At 44.2% G+C, this 15316-nt stretch overlaps 1 pseudogene; it reads right to left on the bottom strand.

Moving 5' to 3' along the window:
• Positions 1-2124: 2124 nt before the first annotated feature.
• Positions 2125-10669, bottom strand: LOC101654092 (annotated as a pseudogene).
• Between the last annotated feature and the right edge of the window lie 4647 nt (positions 10670-15316).

Genomic DNA, 15316 nt, shown 5'->3' with positions numbered 1-15316 from the left:
TCCTGATGTCATGTTCTTCTTCATTACCTCCAGCTTCTTGTAGTTTTTGCTCAGCATACAGATTAAATGATATGATGAAAGGACACAACTTTGGTGATACATTTTCTTATTTTAAAACATGTAGTATTCCCTTGTTCTGTTCAAATGGCTGCCTCTTGTTTACATGTTCTATATAAGCACTATGAAGTGTTTGGAATTCCTATTCTTTATTTGGTTTTGGTTATGATACATTTTTTTTATTTTTTGGTTTCTTTCTTTCTTTTTAAATCATTGTATTGGGGGCTCATACAACTCTTATCACAATCCATCCATCCACCCGTGGTGTCAAGTGGAATTCTTACTCTTTCAGCACAAGAGATGCTGTGTGTGGTCTTCCTTTTTGGAAGGAACATATGAGCGGCTCAACTGCAAACTGCAAACATTAAAATGAAACAAAGAGAACTATTGGATCTGAAGAATAAAATAACAGAAGCAGGGAAAATGGAGGAAAACCAATACAGTCAAATAGAAAACAGAAAAAATGAAGTAGAAGACCAACTATTGGAATTATCAAGTATTAAGAGATAAGAATAAAGAAAAGCACACAAATCCAAAAGGAAATAAAATATTCAATGAAGGAAATGAATAGAATTATTTGATTCCCAAAGCATTACAACAATAAAAAGTCCCAAAGATTTAGAATGCTGAGGGGGGTGGTGGGGCGGGAATCCAATTAAGAAGCATAAACCCAACAAAATTGTTGCAATATAATGTTGAAATTAGGACATTTCCAGATACACAGAAATGAAAGAAATTTGTGAAAACATGAACAATCATGCAAATACAGAAAGTTACATTAAAAGAGGCACAAAAATATGAACTCCATACCACATTCTGATAAAAGTCTTGAAAACCAAAGACTAGGAGAGAATTCAGAATGCAGCAAGAGTGAAGTGCAATACCACCTACCAAGGGGTTTTCATGAGGACCCATGCAGACTTTTGGAAAGGTGCCAGATCGGCTACCAAAGACCCTCTCAAACAAAGTGGGAAGAACAGTTTGGACGGTAATGCTGGGACCTTAGCTTCAGAGTAGAGGATTGCGAGTGGGTGGAATATCTATGGAAAGAAAAAGTCAAATGAGAGCCCCCAGAAAGGAATAGGAGGGCGAGACCTGAGCTGGCCTGCCGAGGCACGGTCAGACTCAGCTTTGCCAACTCAGGCACACACTGGTGATGCATGAGGAGAAAGGCAGGATCCTCTCTTGGACCGCCAACTCTCCTAGGGACTAGAGAAGTGGCCACCCCCCACCCTCATCCCCCCAGCAGTCATGACTCCTCTCGGAAGGCCCTCTGGTGCTGGCTGGGGTCAGAGCCCCCTCCCTGTGGACCTGTGCTTGCTCCGGTAGCATGCCCTCACCTGGAGGTGCAGGAGCTCTGCCTCCCAAGGACAGCAGAAAGGTCAACAGCAGTGTTGGTCAAACAGCCTCTTCAGCCAGACTGGATGGGCAAGAACTCCCTCCATAAACACTTACCTCGCCCCCAACTGCCCTCCGGCCCAGAAGGGTCATCTCAATGTCAAACACCCTGACCTCAGCCACCACCTGAGCCTATTTCCAGAGAGGTTCCTGACCTTAGATAACATTGCAAAATTTCAAAATTAACGAATTCACTGCCATCAAGTCCATTCCGATTCATGGAGACCCTAGAATATTGGGGTAGAATTGCCCCTGTGAGTTTCCCAAGACTGCAGTTTTTTTTTTTTAATGGGAGTAGAAACTCTTGTCTTTCTCCTGTGGAGCAACTGTGGTTTTGAACTGCTGGTCTTGCAGTTAGCTCTCCAACATGTAACCAGGTAGACTTGTTTGAAGGAAACTTACCTAACACCATGAAAGACAATGAAGATATGCTTTCAAGAAGCTGAATGAACCCCAAATATGATATGTCCAAAAAGAAAACCACTAGAACATATCATGTCAAATCCTGCAGAGTCCTGCGCGAGGAAATAATCATGAGCACAGCTCATTAAAGGGGAACATAGACTAAGCTTTGATTTCTTTCTTTCTTTTTTGAACCAGCTGTGTTTTGTTGCAAAAATTTGGCGGAGGTTCCAATTGGGTGGGCTGGCTGAGGGGCAGCCAGGCCTGCTACCCAGGGTTGGGCAGGTGAGACGAGTAGAGGGTAGTGGGAGTACGGAGTGCGTCTGGGTCCAGGGCCTCGGAGCTATTGGGGGCCAGACTACAGGTGAGGCCCGTGCCACCTGGCTCCCTGTTCAGGGCTTCATCATGGAGAACCTCTTGAGCCTTCGTTTCCCAAAGGTGGGCACCAAGGAGTCATCAAAGAGCAGATCTGTTTCCTTCCCAAAGGCCCCAGTGGGGTCCGCCAGGAACTGAACCTTGCCTTCTGCCTGGGGGGCTTTCCCCCATTCGCAGGTCACACAGACATGGTGGATGCTCAGACAAGCCACTGCCTGGGCTGCCTTCGCCTTATGAGCCCCAGCCTGCTCCACAAAGCCCGGAAGGTGAGTCTGGAACAGTCTGGGGAAAAGCTCCAGGAACCCCCAAAGACACCCTTCCTGCCCTTGTGCAGCTCAGCCAGGCTCACCTTGTTCCCAGGCTCCGCTTCCAACACCACCACCGCGGGAAGGGCATCATCCACCTGGATCGGGGTTATGGCTGCTGCAGCTCTGTGGAATCACCGGTAGTCACACGTCACCTTTCCCTCCTCCTACGATCGCCGATCGCAGTGCCACGCTCACTGCTGCAGGCTAGATGACAGTCGCTCCCCTAGACCTCACTCCCACCCAGCGGCCCACAGCCCGCAGCCCCAACTGCCCCAGGCCCGGCCGCCAGCCCACCAAGCTTTGATTGCTTGACTGCAGTCAAGAAGGAAACAGAAAAAAAGAAGAAGAAGGCAATAAGATGATGATTCATATATGAAACTCTGAAAGAAAGAAAAAATGCCAACTAAGAAGTATGTATACCCAGCAAAATGGTTGCTCAAATGTGACGTTGAAATTAGGACATTTCCCTAATAAAACGATTAAAAAAAAAAGAAATTAGGATATTTTACAGATAAACAGAAACTAAAGGACTTTGTTGGAAAAAGGACAGCCTTACAAAAATATTTAGAGTAAAGTGCTTTGCGCAAAGACTCAAGATCAGAAGAAAACAACCTGAGATTGGCAGGCTTCACCCACAAGTGAACCCATGGATTGAAGTGTACAAAGGACTTGCAAGACTAAAACCAAGATGTCAAGGGGGGAAATCAAATACATAGAAATTGAACAACACTCCGCTTAAGAACTACTGGGTAAAAGAAGAAATGAAATTTTAAAATCCCTCAAAACAAACAAGATTGGAGATATGAAATATTAAAGCCTTTGAGACATAAAAGACAGGAGTACAAGGGCAATTTATGACCATAAACACAAATCAGAAAAGAGGACTAGAATGAAAATCAACACCTTTATCCATCATGTCCAATATTTACAAAAAGTGCAGCTGAAGTAGTCGACAGTCTCCAGAAGAAAGTAAATATAAAGATTACAGCTGAAGTAAATGAGACAGGAAACAGAAAAACAATAGAAAAAATCAATGAGACAAAGTTGGTTCTTTGAAACGATGAACAAAATCAACAAATCACTGGCAAATCTAACAAAGGGAAAATGGCAACGATGTAAATAACACATGAAATGAACAACATTACAATGGAGCCAACTGAAATGAAGACGATACTAACATACTGCTATGAACAAGTGTCAAAGGGCGCAGCCATTGTGGAGAGTGGTGTGACACTTCCTCAAAGCTTTAGGAATTGAAATACCGTACACCCCAGCGATCCTTCTACTTTGTACGTATCCGAAAGAATCAGCGCTGTGGCACGAATGTTCACAACAGCATTATTCACAGTCGCGAAAAGACGAATCCAATGTCACCCCTGGAAAAATGGATAAATAGACTGTGGTACATGCGCACACGGTAGTATACTCCGCAACATCAAATGATAATGAAGAATCTGCATAACGCCTACCATAACACGCATGAATCTGCAGGACGCGGTGCTGAACAGAATGAGTCAACCACAAAAGGACAAATATTGTAAGACACTAGTTTTCTAAAATCAAAAGGAAGTTTTCACACTAAGCCAGGGGCAGGTGGTAGTGGGGAGAAGACGTCCAGGCTAGAGGGCAGACAGATGTTCGCTCGAGTGAAGGGGAAGACAACATATAGCAAGAGGTAGGTTGGTAAAAATGATAGAGGCAGGGCAAGACATAGGGAGCTTTATAACAGTGAAAGGCAAATACTGTTGTGAACACAATCCTGCAATGGTGATGATCTAAAATAGATACTTAGACATGCAGGCTGAACAGATGTGGGAGGAAGAGTGGGAGTATGCCCATGAATATTTTATATATGTTATATATATATCATAGAGGATAGATATATGTGTACTTATCTCTACTGCAAATAAGTGTGGTAGATCTAGAAGAAGAAAAATTATGACAACTTCTTGGAGATAACCACACTCCTTGAGGGAATGAGTTGCTTGGGCCTGGAGGCTCAAGATCGCAGCCTCTGTGACACCAAGATTTGCTGGCGTATTTTCATTCACAAAGATAAGGTTCTCTATCCTACTGGGGTGAGTGGAGGCTAGAGTCGTCTGTGGTGCAAATGGGCCTTTTCCTTTCTGGAGGAAGGAAGCGTGGTAAAAATAAAAATACATATAGAAACAGAGTCCTTGTGAACTAGAAAGTCCTACGGACTCATCGACCATGCAAACATCAGGCTATACAACACTGAGACCAGAACTGGATGGTGCCTGGCTACTTTCTGAAAAGGTCACCTCGAAGGTGGTGGATGGAGTGTGAGAAAAAGGTGGACAACCCCTCAAAGTCACAAATGAGACCAGGCTTGGTCGAAAGAGACAGGTAGGACTCCCAAGACTATGACCTTTAGCCTCCCTTCAGATCTGGAACCAAAACCACCCCTGTGGTGCAATAATAACCGGGATCAAAAGGGCCACATTTATTCATCGTCAAAATGTAAAGGGCTTGGCAGGAAGACAAAGAATGTTTGGAAACTGGCTGTGGTAACAATTGTACGACTCTGCTTGACGTGATTGAATGATGCAGTGCTATGATACATGCATTAACTCCCAATGAATTATATATTTTTAAGAAAAGGAAATTTAAGGGACTAGGAACGAAAGCAGAGCAAAACCAGGAAACATAAAGAGAAACTGAAACAAGTGATTGAGGAAATTGCAATAAGTGAAATGCAATGAAGTGTACGGATTTAAACCCAAACTGATCATCTGCTCTGTAAGCCTTCACCTAGTTTATAATCTCAAAACTCACTACCATCAAGTCAATTCTGACTCACAGTGACCCTACAGGAGAGGGTATAACTTCCCCTGCGAGTTTCTAAGACAGTAACTGTTGGTGGGAGTAGAAAGCCCCATCGTTCTCCCAAGGAGCTGGCTAGTGGTTTTGAACTGCTGACCTTGAAGTCAGCAGTCCAACGCGTAACCATTACACCACCAGGGCTCTTCTTGTATATACCCTAGGGACCTACAAATGATGACATGGACAGACATATTCACACCTGTGTTGATTGCTTCTTAATTCACAATAACAAATGAGTGAATACAACCCAAATCACTATCTCAATTATGATCCATAGTAACGTTATTTAGAGTTTCAAAGATTTTAAATATTTATGGGAGCAGGCCACCTTTATCCTGTCTGTGGAGCAACTGGTGAGTTTGAATTGCCAACTTTTTGACTATCAGACCCATACATAACCCACCAATATTCATTGGAAACAACCAGAATCTACAAACGGATGAGTGAATAAGCAAGTTTGGATACATACATGCAATGGAATGCAATGCAACCCTGAAGAATAATGACGAGTTAATGAAACATAAAATAAATGGACCTGGAAGGCAGAGTGATAAGTGAAATAAGTCAAACATTACAAGGACAAATATTGTGTGATCTTTCTTTTATAAGAACACAAGAATAGAGACCATTATTCCCTGTAAGGGACTGTAAGGGCTGAGGGGCAAGGAGAGTATTCTTTATACAGTAGAGACTGGGTATTTTGGGTGGTGGGAAAAGGGGCACCAAATGTTGATGGAGTGAGCTCAGCACAACCAAAGGTAAAACAAGTATTGGAGAACATATAGGCAAACTGATATACGGGGAGGTATAAATACGTATATAGGTGTGTTAGTCCGGGTAGACTAGACAAACAAATCCAGGGAGACTCTTGTGTGTATAAGAAAGAGCTTTATATACAAGAGCAGTTGAATATTGAGAAAACATCCCAGTCCAGTTCAGATCAAGCCCATACATCCGATATTAGCCCATATATCAGATACCAATCTATAAAGTCCTCTTCAGATTCACAAAACACATGCAATGACGCCAAATGCAAGATCACAGGCCAGTGGGTTGGAAGTCATGTGGATACAGAAGCGTTGTAAGCATCTCAGCACTAGCAGGGGTCTCTGTGTGGCTTCTCCAGCTCCAGAAGTCTGATTCCATCAGCCTCTCTCCATGTGTCTTCTCCACAGGGATGTCTCACAGGGAGTGAGCAGAGAGAGAGAGTGTGTGTGTCCCGCCTCCACGGAGGAAGACAGGAGTTCCCAGAATCCTCAGAAGAAGGCCATGCCCACACAGAGGCCTCATTGGCTATGACCTGATTGACAGGCCAGACTCCACCCCCTCACTCTTCATCTTCAAGTTGATACCAGATTAAGTAACTACCACAATAGGTGATTACAGATAGAGGCATCTAGGTTGTGTCAGGTGCTGTCAAGCCACATCCTACTCACAGGGATCTTATATACAATAAATAGCACAATCCACTACTTAGTCCTGTGCCAACCCTTTAATTATTGTTTTGTTGAAGCCCCTTGTTGCAGCCTCTATGTCAACTCATCTCACTGAGTAACTTGCTCTCTTCCACATAGAGGACTTCCTATCAAGCATGATGTCCTTCTGTGAGAACTGGTTCTTCCTGATAACATGTCTAAAGTATGTGAGAAATCTTGCCATCCTGGCTTTGAGTGAGAATTCTAACTGTTCTTCCAACGCAAATTTGTTTGTTCTTCTGGCAGTTCATGGTATAGTCAATATCCTTCGTCAACAGCATGATTCAAACTGATATACGGGGAGGTATAAATATGTACATAGGTGCGTTAGTCTGGGTAGACTAGAGAAACAAGTCCAGGGAGACTCATATGTGTATAAGAAAGAGCTTTATATACAAGAGCAGTTGAATACTGAGAAAACATCCCAGCCCAGTTCAGATCAAGCCCGTAAGTCCGATATTAGCCCATATGTCAGATACCAATCTATAAAGTCCTCTTCAGACTCGCGAAACACGTGCAATGACGCCAAACGCAAGATCACAGGCCAGTGGGTTAGAAGGCATCAATTCTTCAATCTTCCTTGTTCATTGTTCAGCTTTCACATGAATATGAGGCGATTGAAAATTCCATGAATTGGATCAGACACAGCTTTCATACTCAGAATAACATCTCTGCTTTTCAGCCCTTTGAAGTGGTCTTTTACAGCAGATCTGCCCAGTGAGGGAGGAAAGAGCCCCCAACAAATCATCACTGGTCCAGTAGGTGCAATTATACGGCGATAATAAGTAAAGATTATAGTAAAGTCATAGAGAGCATGAGAGATAGAAGAGAGACTGAAGTAATGGAGTCAGACACAATTCATGCTCACCTCAGCCCCGCTTGGTGGTCCAAGTTGAGAGAGCCGGAGAGCGAGAGCAGGGGGCAACTTTTTTGCTAACCAAGGCTTATAACTACTTAGGGGGGCATGGTTACAGGTAACCACACGTGACAGGAAGGGGCGGTACAATAGGCATACACATCATAGGAAGGGGGTGTACAATAGGCATAAGTGTGACAGGAAGCGGATGAGCTAGGGGTGTGTACATAGGAAGGGGTGGGACTAGAGGTATACATGTGGTAAGATGGGCGGACCCTAGATTCATAATGGCGGCCTAACCTTGGCCACCCTTGGGTGGGCTTGACCTCCCTGGGCACTCCTTCAGGGAAACAATTTACTACTGTCCTTATCAGAAGGGAGTGGGTCCTACTTGTTGTGGGATAAACAGTGGTGTCTGCTTGCTCTGGATGGCTGATAACCCTTAGGGAGAATAACCCCTGACCTACTTCTGTTGACCTCCAAGTGTACAGTCATTCCCCGCATGTAGCAAGCAGCTGAGTTTGGCATATATTTGGGGGAGGCCACTTGGGAGAAATCTTTCTGTTTCCCACAGCCCAGTGCAATGCATCGTTTGACTTCTTGATGCTGCTTCCATGAGTGTTAATTGTGGATCCAAGACAAATAAAATCTTCGATACCTTCAGTCTTTTCTCCATTTATTATGATATTGTCTATTAGTTCAGTTGTGCAGATTTGTTTTCTTTACCTTGCATTGTAATCCATACAAAATGCTTTATTCCTTGATCTTCATCAGTGCTTCAAATCCTCCTTGCTTTCAGTAAGCAAGGTGGCATCAGCTGTACATTTCAGCTTATTAATAAGCCTCCCTATAAGCCTGATGCCATGTTCTTCTGCATTTAGTCCAATTGCTCCAACTCGTCACTCAGTAAACAGACTGAATACATAGGGTGAAAGGAGACCATCCAGGTGCACACTTTTCCTCATTAGGTTTAGCACCTTTTAGCCTTGTTCAGTTAAAAAACAAAACCTAAAAAAACTGCCTCTGGGTCTATGTCCAGTTCCTCCACGAACACAATGCAGTGTTCTGTAACCCCGTTCTTTTAGGCATTATCCGTAGTTTGTTATGATCCACACAGTGATGTCTTTGTGCAGTAGAGGTCCTATCCCCACCTCTCTGCCACCCTCACCATCCCCAGAACTTACCTCAAAGCCCCGCCCAGGACAAGAGCAGCACCCAGCCCTGTGGGCTTTGGGTTATGGTTTTGAGTTGATGCAGTGAACACCAATGATAGAAGGCTTGATGAGCTGGGGGGTGGCCTTAAGAACATCAGGCATGAAAGAGGTTGAAAATCTTTAAAGTGTTGAAAATCAGACAGGTGGCTTTGAAGACTACGGTGCTGACCCAAGCTATGTCTTTCCAATCACCTCATATGTATCTGAAAGTTGGACATGGAATAAGGAAGACCAAAGAAGAATTGATATATTTGAATTATTGTGCTGGTGAAGAATATTAAAGGTACTATGGACAGTCAAAAGAACAAGCAAATCTGCTTTTGGAAGACATATAGCCAGAATGCTTCTTAGAGGCAAAAATGGCAAGGCTTCATCTCACACACATTGGACATGTTGTCAGGGGAAAACAGTCCTGGAAGTGGGCATCATGCTGGGTAAGGTAGAAGGGCCGAGGACAAGGAGGGGACCCTCAATAAGATGAATGGGCACAGTGTCTACAACCCTGGGCTCAAACACAACAATAGTTGAGAGGGTACTGGAAGACGGGGCAATGTTACATTCTGCTCTATATGGGGTTACTGTGAATCAGAACAGACTATGGCACTAACCACAACAGTGTGGAGACCTGACTTCGCCTATAGCAGCAGCCATGGGGGCACCATGCTGCCCTGCTTCTACCCCAAGTCCTTGTACTGGCCGGAATGAACAAGGCCGCTCAGTGCACACAGATAAACTTGATCCCGCTGGAGGCCACTGAGAGTGAAAGGACAAAGTAAGTGGCCGAGGACTTCTCCATAAGCGCCCACTCACCTACCAGCCCCCGGCTCTCCTTCTTGACACGGTCTTCCTATTTAAGATTTAATTTATTGCACTGTGTTGGTGTGTGGGCAGGATGGGGGGCCTTCCCTGGATGCTGGAACCACCCTAGATACCTGGTACCTGACCAGACTCCCCAAACTGCTCCCCACACCACCCAGGTGGGGCCCGCCCACAGGAGCCTATACGAGACTTGACTTGACTATCTGTCCAGACCAATTATTCCCTATTCCTTGAAATACCACCTCCCTAAGAACCCAGCATTCTTGGCCCTCCAAGAATTTAGGAGCAAGCCAGCCCTGCTCAGTCCCCAGATCTCCAGGGCTGAGCTGGATCTGATGCCCAGACACAACTGTTGAGGCTGGGCCTGGCTCTCTTAGCCTTCAATGCTGTGTCCCTGCCCTGCTCCTCTCTGTTTATTGGTCTATTCCTGGGAAACTCATCTCTTCAGGCCCTGTGTTCCCCCACCCCCTTCAAGCCTCTCTTTCATGATATTGTCCATAAACTGATCAGCACCTGGAATCACGTTTTTTACTATCTTCAGTGCTGTTTAGATTTCTTCCTTCAATATCATTGGTTCTTGATCATACCCCACTTCTTGAAATGATTAAAGGTCAACCGATTATTTTGGGTAGTGATTCTGTATACTGTATTCCTTCCATCTTTTTTTGATGCTTCCCGCATTGTCCAATATTTTGCCCATAGACTCCAACTCTGTTGCAACCTGTAGCGTGCCTCGTCCTCTCCCCACAGCTCTCTGCACTTGACCAATCAATCCCAAGGGTGTTCTTCACTTTGGTTGTCTAACTCCAGGTCCTCCCCCATTGCCTTCTAATACTTTGTCTTCTTGAGCTGCCCTTTGAGATGTTCTGTTCGGCCCTCTTGCTTCGTCATTTCCCCAGTTACTTTGGGTTCTTTCTCCATGTTCAAGAGCAAGTTTCAGAGGCCTTTCTTTCATCGCTTTTGGTCCTTTCTTTCTTTCCTGTCTTCCTGTGACGTTTTTCTTTCTTCCTGTGTGACGGCCTTGAAGCCGTCCCACGTCAATGTGGTGCTTCAGCGTTAGTGTACAGTGTGTCACATCTGTTCTGAGATGCTGTCTAACTGTAGGTGGGGCACGTTCATATGAGCAACAGAGGGTTTGTCCCACAGTTGGCTTCTGGCCTTGTTTTGTTTTATGATACTGTGTTTCTAGAAACTCCAAAACTCACTGCCATCGAGTCAATGCTGACTCACAGTGACCCTACAGGGGATTCCTGAGGCTGTGCATCTCTAAGGAAGCAGCTAGCTCACTCTTCCTGCCATGGAGCAGTTAGTGGGGTTTTTTGAACCACTGACCTTGAGGTTAGCAGTCCAACACTGAGCAGACAACACCACCAGTATGCCTGTGTGCTTCTACAGGTATTCAGAAACCCCAAACCGAACCCATTGTCACTGAATCGATCCCAATTCATAGATACCCTATACAGGATTTGTATTAGGCAGGGTTCACTAGAAAGGAAAAACCAGGACCGTATGATTCTATACATATGGGTGAGTTTATAAAGTGAAAAGGACTATAATAGTAAATTTGTCCACACAGCAGTACAGAGAGCACAGTCCAACTCACTTTTGTGGGTCAGTTAATATACTGAATGTCCTTCCAATTCACGTGGCCACTAGTCCAAGGCCTAGGAAGCGGACAGCAGGACGATGAAGTGGTGAGGGGCAGCAGGGGCCAGTAGCCCAGCATGGCGGAGCAGGTCACCGGCGGAGCCTCTCAGTGTAACGACGCGAGGTGGCTGGCTGGAGGTGGCACATCTGGAGTGGTGGCGAGAGGAGCAAGGTCAGCCCATAAGCAGAAGACGCGACAAGGTGGGGCATGGGTGGTGCCGCAGTGGAACACTGTGGAGTGACTGGTGGGTTCTGACCCACTAACCTTATGGTTAGCAACCCAATGCCTAACATACAGTGCCACCAAGCCTTCTTTAGATATCTGAAAACATAAAAACCAAACTCACCACTATTGAATTGATTGTGACTGAGAGTGACTCTTCGTACATAGGTTGTAAATTTTATAGGAGCAAGGTTGTAAATTTTATAGGAGCAAAAGCAGCCTCGGCTTTCTCCTGAGGAGCTGTTGGTGGGTTTTAACCACCCGCCATATGGTTAGCAGTACACCGCTTAAAGTAAACACAAGTATGTTTGTGCTTGGGGTAGGTAGGCTTGTTTTGCCAACATGGCCAATGAACATATGTGAGATTAGTTGAAGGGCGGAGAGATAAATGGCTCTTTGATCATCAGGTCAGTGTGCGGCTGCCTTGCTTGTTCTGTGCCTCCATTTGCAAGCTATACTACCCGTGGACTGTCGCTGTAACTTGAGGTTCCTTCAAGACCTGCTTCGCCACGCTACTGGAAGGTACAGCTCTTGAGCTGAGGACTGTTGGCCCTGTCATCTGGCTGACTGTTGGTGACCTGCTTGTTGTCTGCTTCCTGTGGCCGGATAGTCTGAATTGCTCCATGGAGGACTACCCGGTGGCCCTGAAGACTTGAAGGACTGCCGGTGTACTAGCTGTCTCACGGAAGTGAGTTGCGCTGAGCCATTTGTACTGCTTTAGAGATTAGTTAACTGTTTATTTCCCATGTTATCTATCTATATAAAATATACAAAATTATTAGTGTCCTGGTTTTGTTTCTCTAGAGAACCCTGTCTAACACAGTGCTGCACACACATTCATTGAAGACACTAATGATGCAAACATTCCACAGACATAACCAAACACCTTCTTTTTTAAAAAAAAAAACATTTTATTAGGGGCTCATACAACTCTTATCACAATCCATAAACACATCAATTGTGTAAAGCGCATTTGTACTTCATTCTCAAAACATTTTCTCTCCACTTAAACCCCCGACATTAGGTCCTCATTTTTCCTCAACCAAACACCTTCTAGTACTGTTTTTCTAGGTTTGAAGGCTTAAGGCCATCATCTCATGTTACAACTCAGTCAATTGGCATAAAATAAACAACAACAACAACAACAACAACAACAATCCAAATTCACTGCTATTGAGTCAATTCTAACTCACGGTGACCCCACAGGGCAGGTTTCTGAGACTGCGACGCTTTGTGAAAGTGTAAAGCCTTGTCTTTTGCCAGAGCAGCAGTTGCTTGTTTTAAACTGCTGAGCTTGTGGTTAGCCGCGCAGCACATAACCACAACTCCACCAGGGCATAAAATAGTTTACAAAAATCCTGCATTGTATCCTGGTCAAATGAGTAGTGTAGGTAACTTAAAAGCCCAAGAGCAGTCACCCAAGACAGTTCCCAGAAGCCAAATAGTAAGATGTTGCCCAAAAGATCAGACAAAAACAAGTCTACATGAACCACAACCTCATCTGTCCTGAGAACAGAGGCGCTAGATGGTGCCTGGCTACCGACACAGACCACTCTTACTGGAGTCACAGTAGCTGTTCCCAGAGAGAATGGAAGACACACTATGGGGCAGAATGCAAATTCTCATTTTTAAAAAAGAAGCTAATTGAGAATGATGAGGGCAATGAAGGTACAAATGTGCTTTGCACAATTGATGCATGTATGGATTGTGATAAGAGTTGTAGGAGCCCCTAATAAAACGATTAAAAAAGAAGAAGTTAGGCAAACTGGAAGAGTAGAAAGCAGAGGCTATTGCTCTGAGACACATTCAAGTGTAGAACAGTCTTTCCCTTGGAGTAGGGAAATAGTAGGGTGACGCACAAAATACAGGGCATTTCCCACAATACGACACCCAAAGGTGTCATCTGAAGCAAAGAGGAGATGACAAGGGACAAGGCGACTGGAGCACTGAGGAGGAAGCACAAAGGTAACAAAGAGTTAACAGTTCAAGAGAATGCTGGCACATTGCGGTCCATGTAACGAATGTCGTTGAACAATCTGTGTGGAGATTGCCAAATGGGAGTCTAATTTGCTATGTAAACGGTCACCAAAAACTTAATAAAATATTATTGAAAAAAAGAAGGGTGATAAATGTGACTATATAAATTTTTTTATAATAAAGAAAACAAAAAAGTTGAAAGACAGACCTAAAAGAGTGATAGAAAATATTTGCAATGTAAACCACAGGCAAAGGGCTACTATCAACATGTAAAGGACCCTTAAACATTATTCATTCTTATCTTAAACATTCATGAGCAAAGATCTAAAAGCAAAACCAAATTCACACTGTTTTTGAGTGATGCCATCTCATGAGGACACTACAGGACAGGGTAGAACTGCCCTTAGGGGTTTCCAAGACTGTATCTGTTTCCCGTGGAGAAAGCCCATCTTTCTCTGTGAAAGGTCTCAAAGTCAAATAGAAAAACAAGAAAAGGGAGACGTCAGACAGTGTAAGACGTAACAAAATAACAATAATTTCAAAAGTATCAAGGAGGCAATCCTATTTGACCTCTGAATTCTTGAACGCCTTCTTCTTCCAGAGATGCTGTGTGGAGAGGCCTTCAAAATGGTCCAGCGTCTGACCTACCGGCATATGCTGTCCTACAATACAGCCGCTAACAAAACTAGGCTGTCCCGAGCCCAGGGTAACATAAATACTTACCTTACACCAAAAAGGTTGGTAAAGCGCCAAAATCTGCATGTGGCGTGTGCTCCGCTGACTTTGAGGGTCCATGCTGTGAGACCCCAAGTTCTCATGAGGCTGTCCAAAACCAAAAAACACATCAGCAGGGCTTATGGTGGGCCCACGTGCGCTAAATGTGTCCGAGACAGGATCAAGCGTGCTTCATTATTGAGGAGCAGAAAATCGTTGTGAAAGTATTGGAGGCGAACAGATTACCGGGATCTACATATAACCTCCTCCCTGGGAGACGGACAACAGAAAAGTGGGTGAAGGGAGATGTCGGACAGGGCAAGACAAAATAATAAATCATAAATTATCGCGGGTTCATGAGGGAGGGAGGAGCGGGGAGAGAGGGGAAAAAATGAGGAGCTGATGCCAGGCGCTTAGGTGGAGAGCAAATGTGTTGAGGATGAGGGCAATGAATGTACAAATGTGCTTTACACAATTGATATATGTATGGATTGTGATAAGAGTTGTACAAGCCCCCAATAAAATGATTAAAAAAAATAAAGAAGAAGAAGGAAAGTGTTGGAGGCACAAGCACAGGGTCAGAAAGCTAACTAAATACAAATGAAGCTTGTTTGAATAATAAATCAAATGACCTGTTCTGGTTAAAAAAAAAGTATCAAGGATTCATGAGGGAAGGAGGGAGGAGAAAATGAGGAGCTGATACCAAGAGCTTAAGTAGAAAGCAAATGTTTTGAGAATGGTGATGGCCACAAATGTAGAAACGTGCTCGACAAGATGGATGAATATATGGATTGTGATAAGAGTTGTATGAGCTCCCAATAAAATGATTTAAAAAAAAAACAGGAAAAGGATATATCCAGATAATTAACAATAATAACGCAAAAAGACTCAAACACATTAAATAATGTTCAAATGTTATCATATCAAAACATTCTCTCCTATCTGACTGGTGCAAACCTAAAAAGAGGACCACACAGTCTGTTGTCAGGGCTGTTCTCCTGCAGTGC

Source organism: Echinops telfairi, unplaced genomic scaffold, assembly GCF_000313985.2.
Source record: "Echinops telfairi isolate 266 unplaced genomic scaffold, ASM31398v2 ScPeMD7_7467;HRSCAF=8505_0, whole genome shotgun sequence".
Lineage (NCBI taxonomy): Eukaryota > Metazoa > Chordata > Mammalia > Afrosoricida > Tenrecidae > Echinops > Echinops telfairi.
The sequence above is the reverse complement of the archived record's forward strand: the minus strand, read 5'-3'. Positions and strand labels throughout refer to the sequence as shown.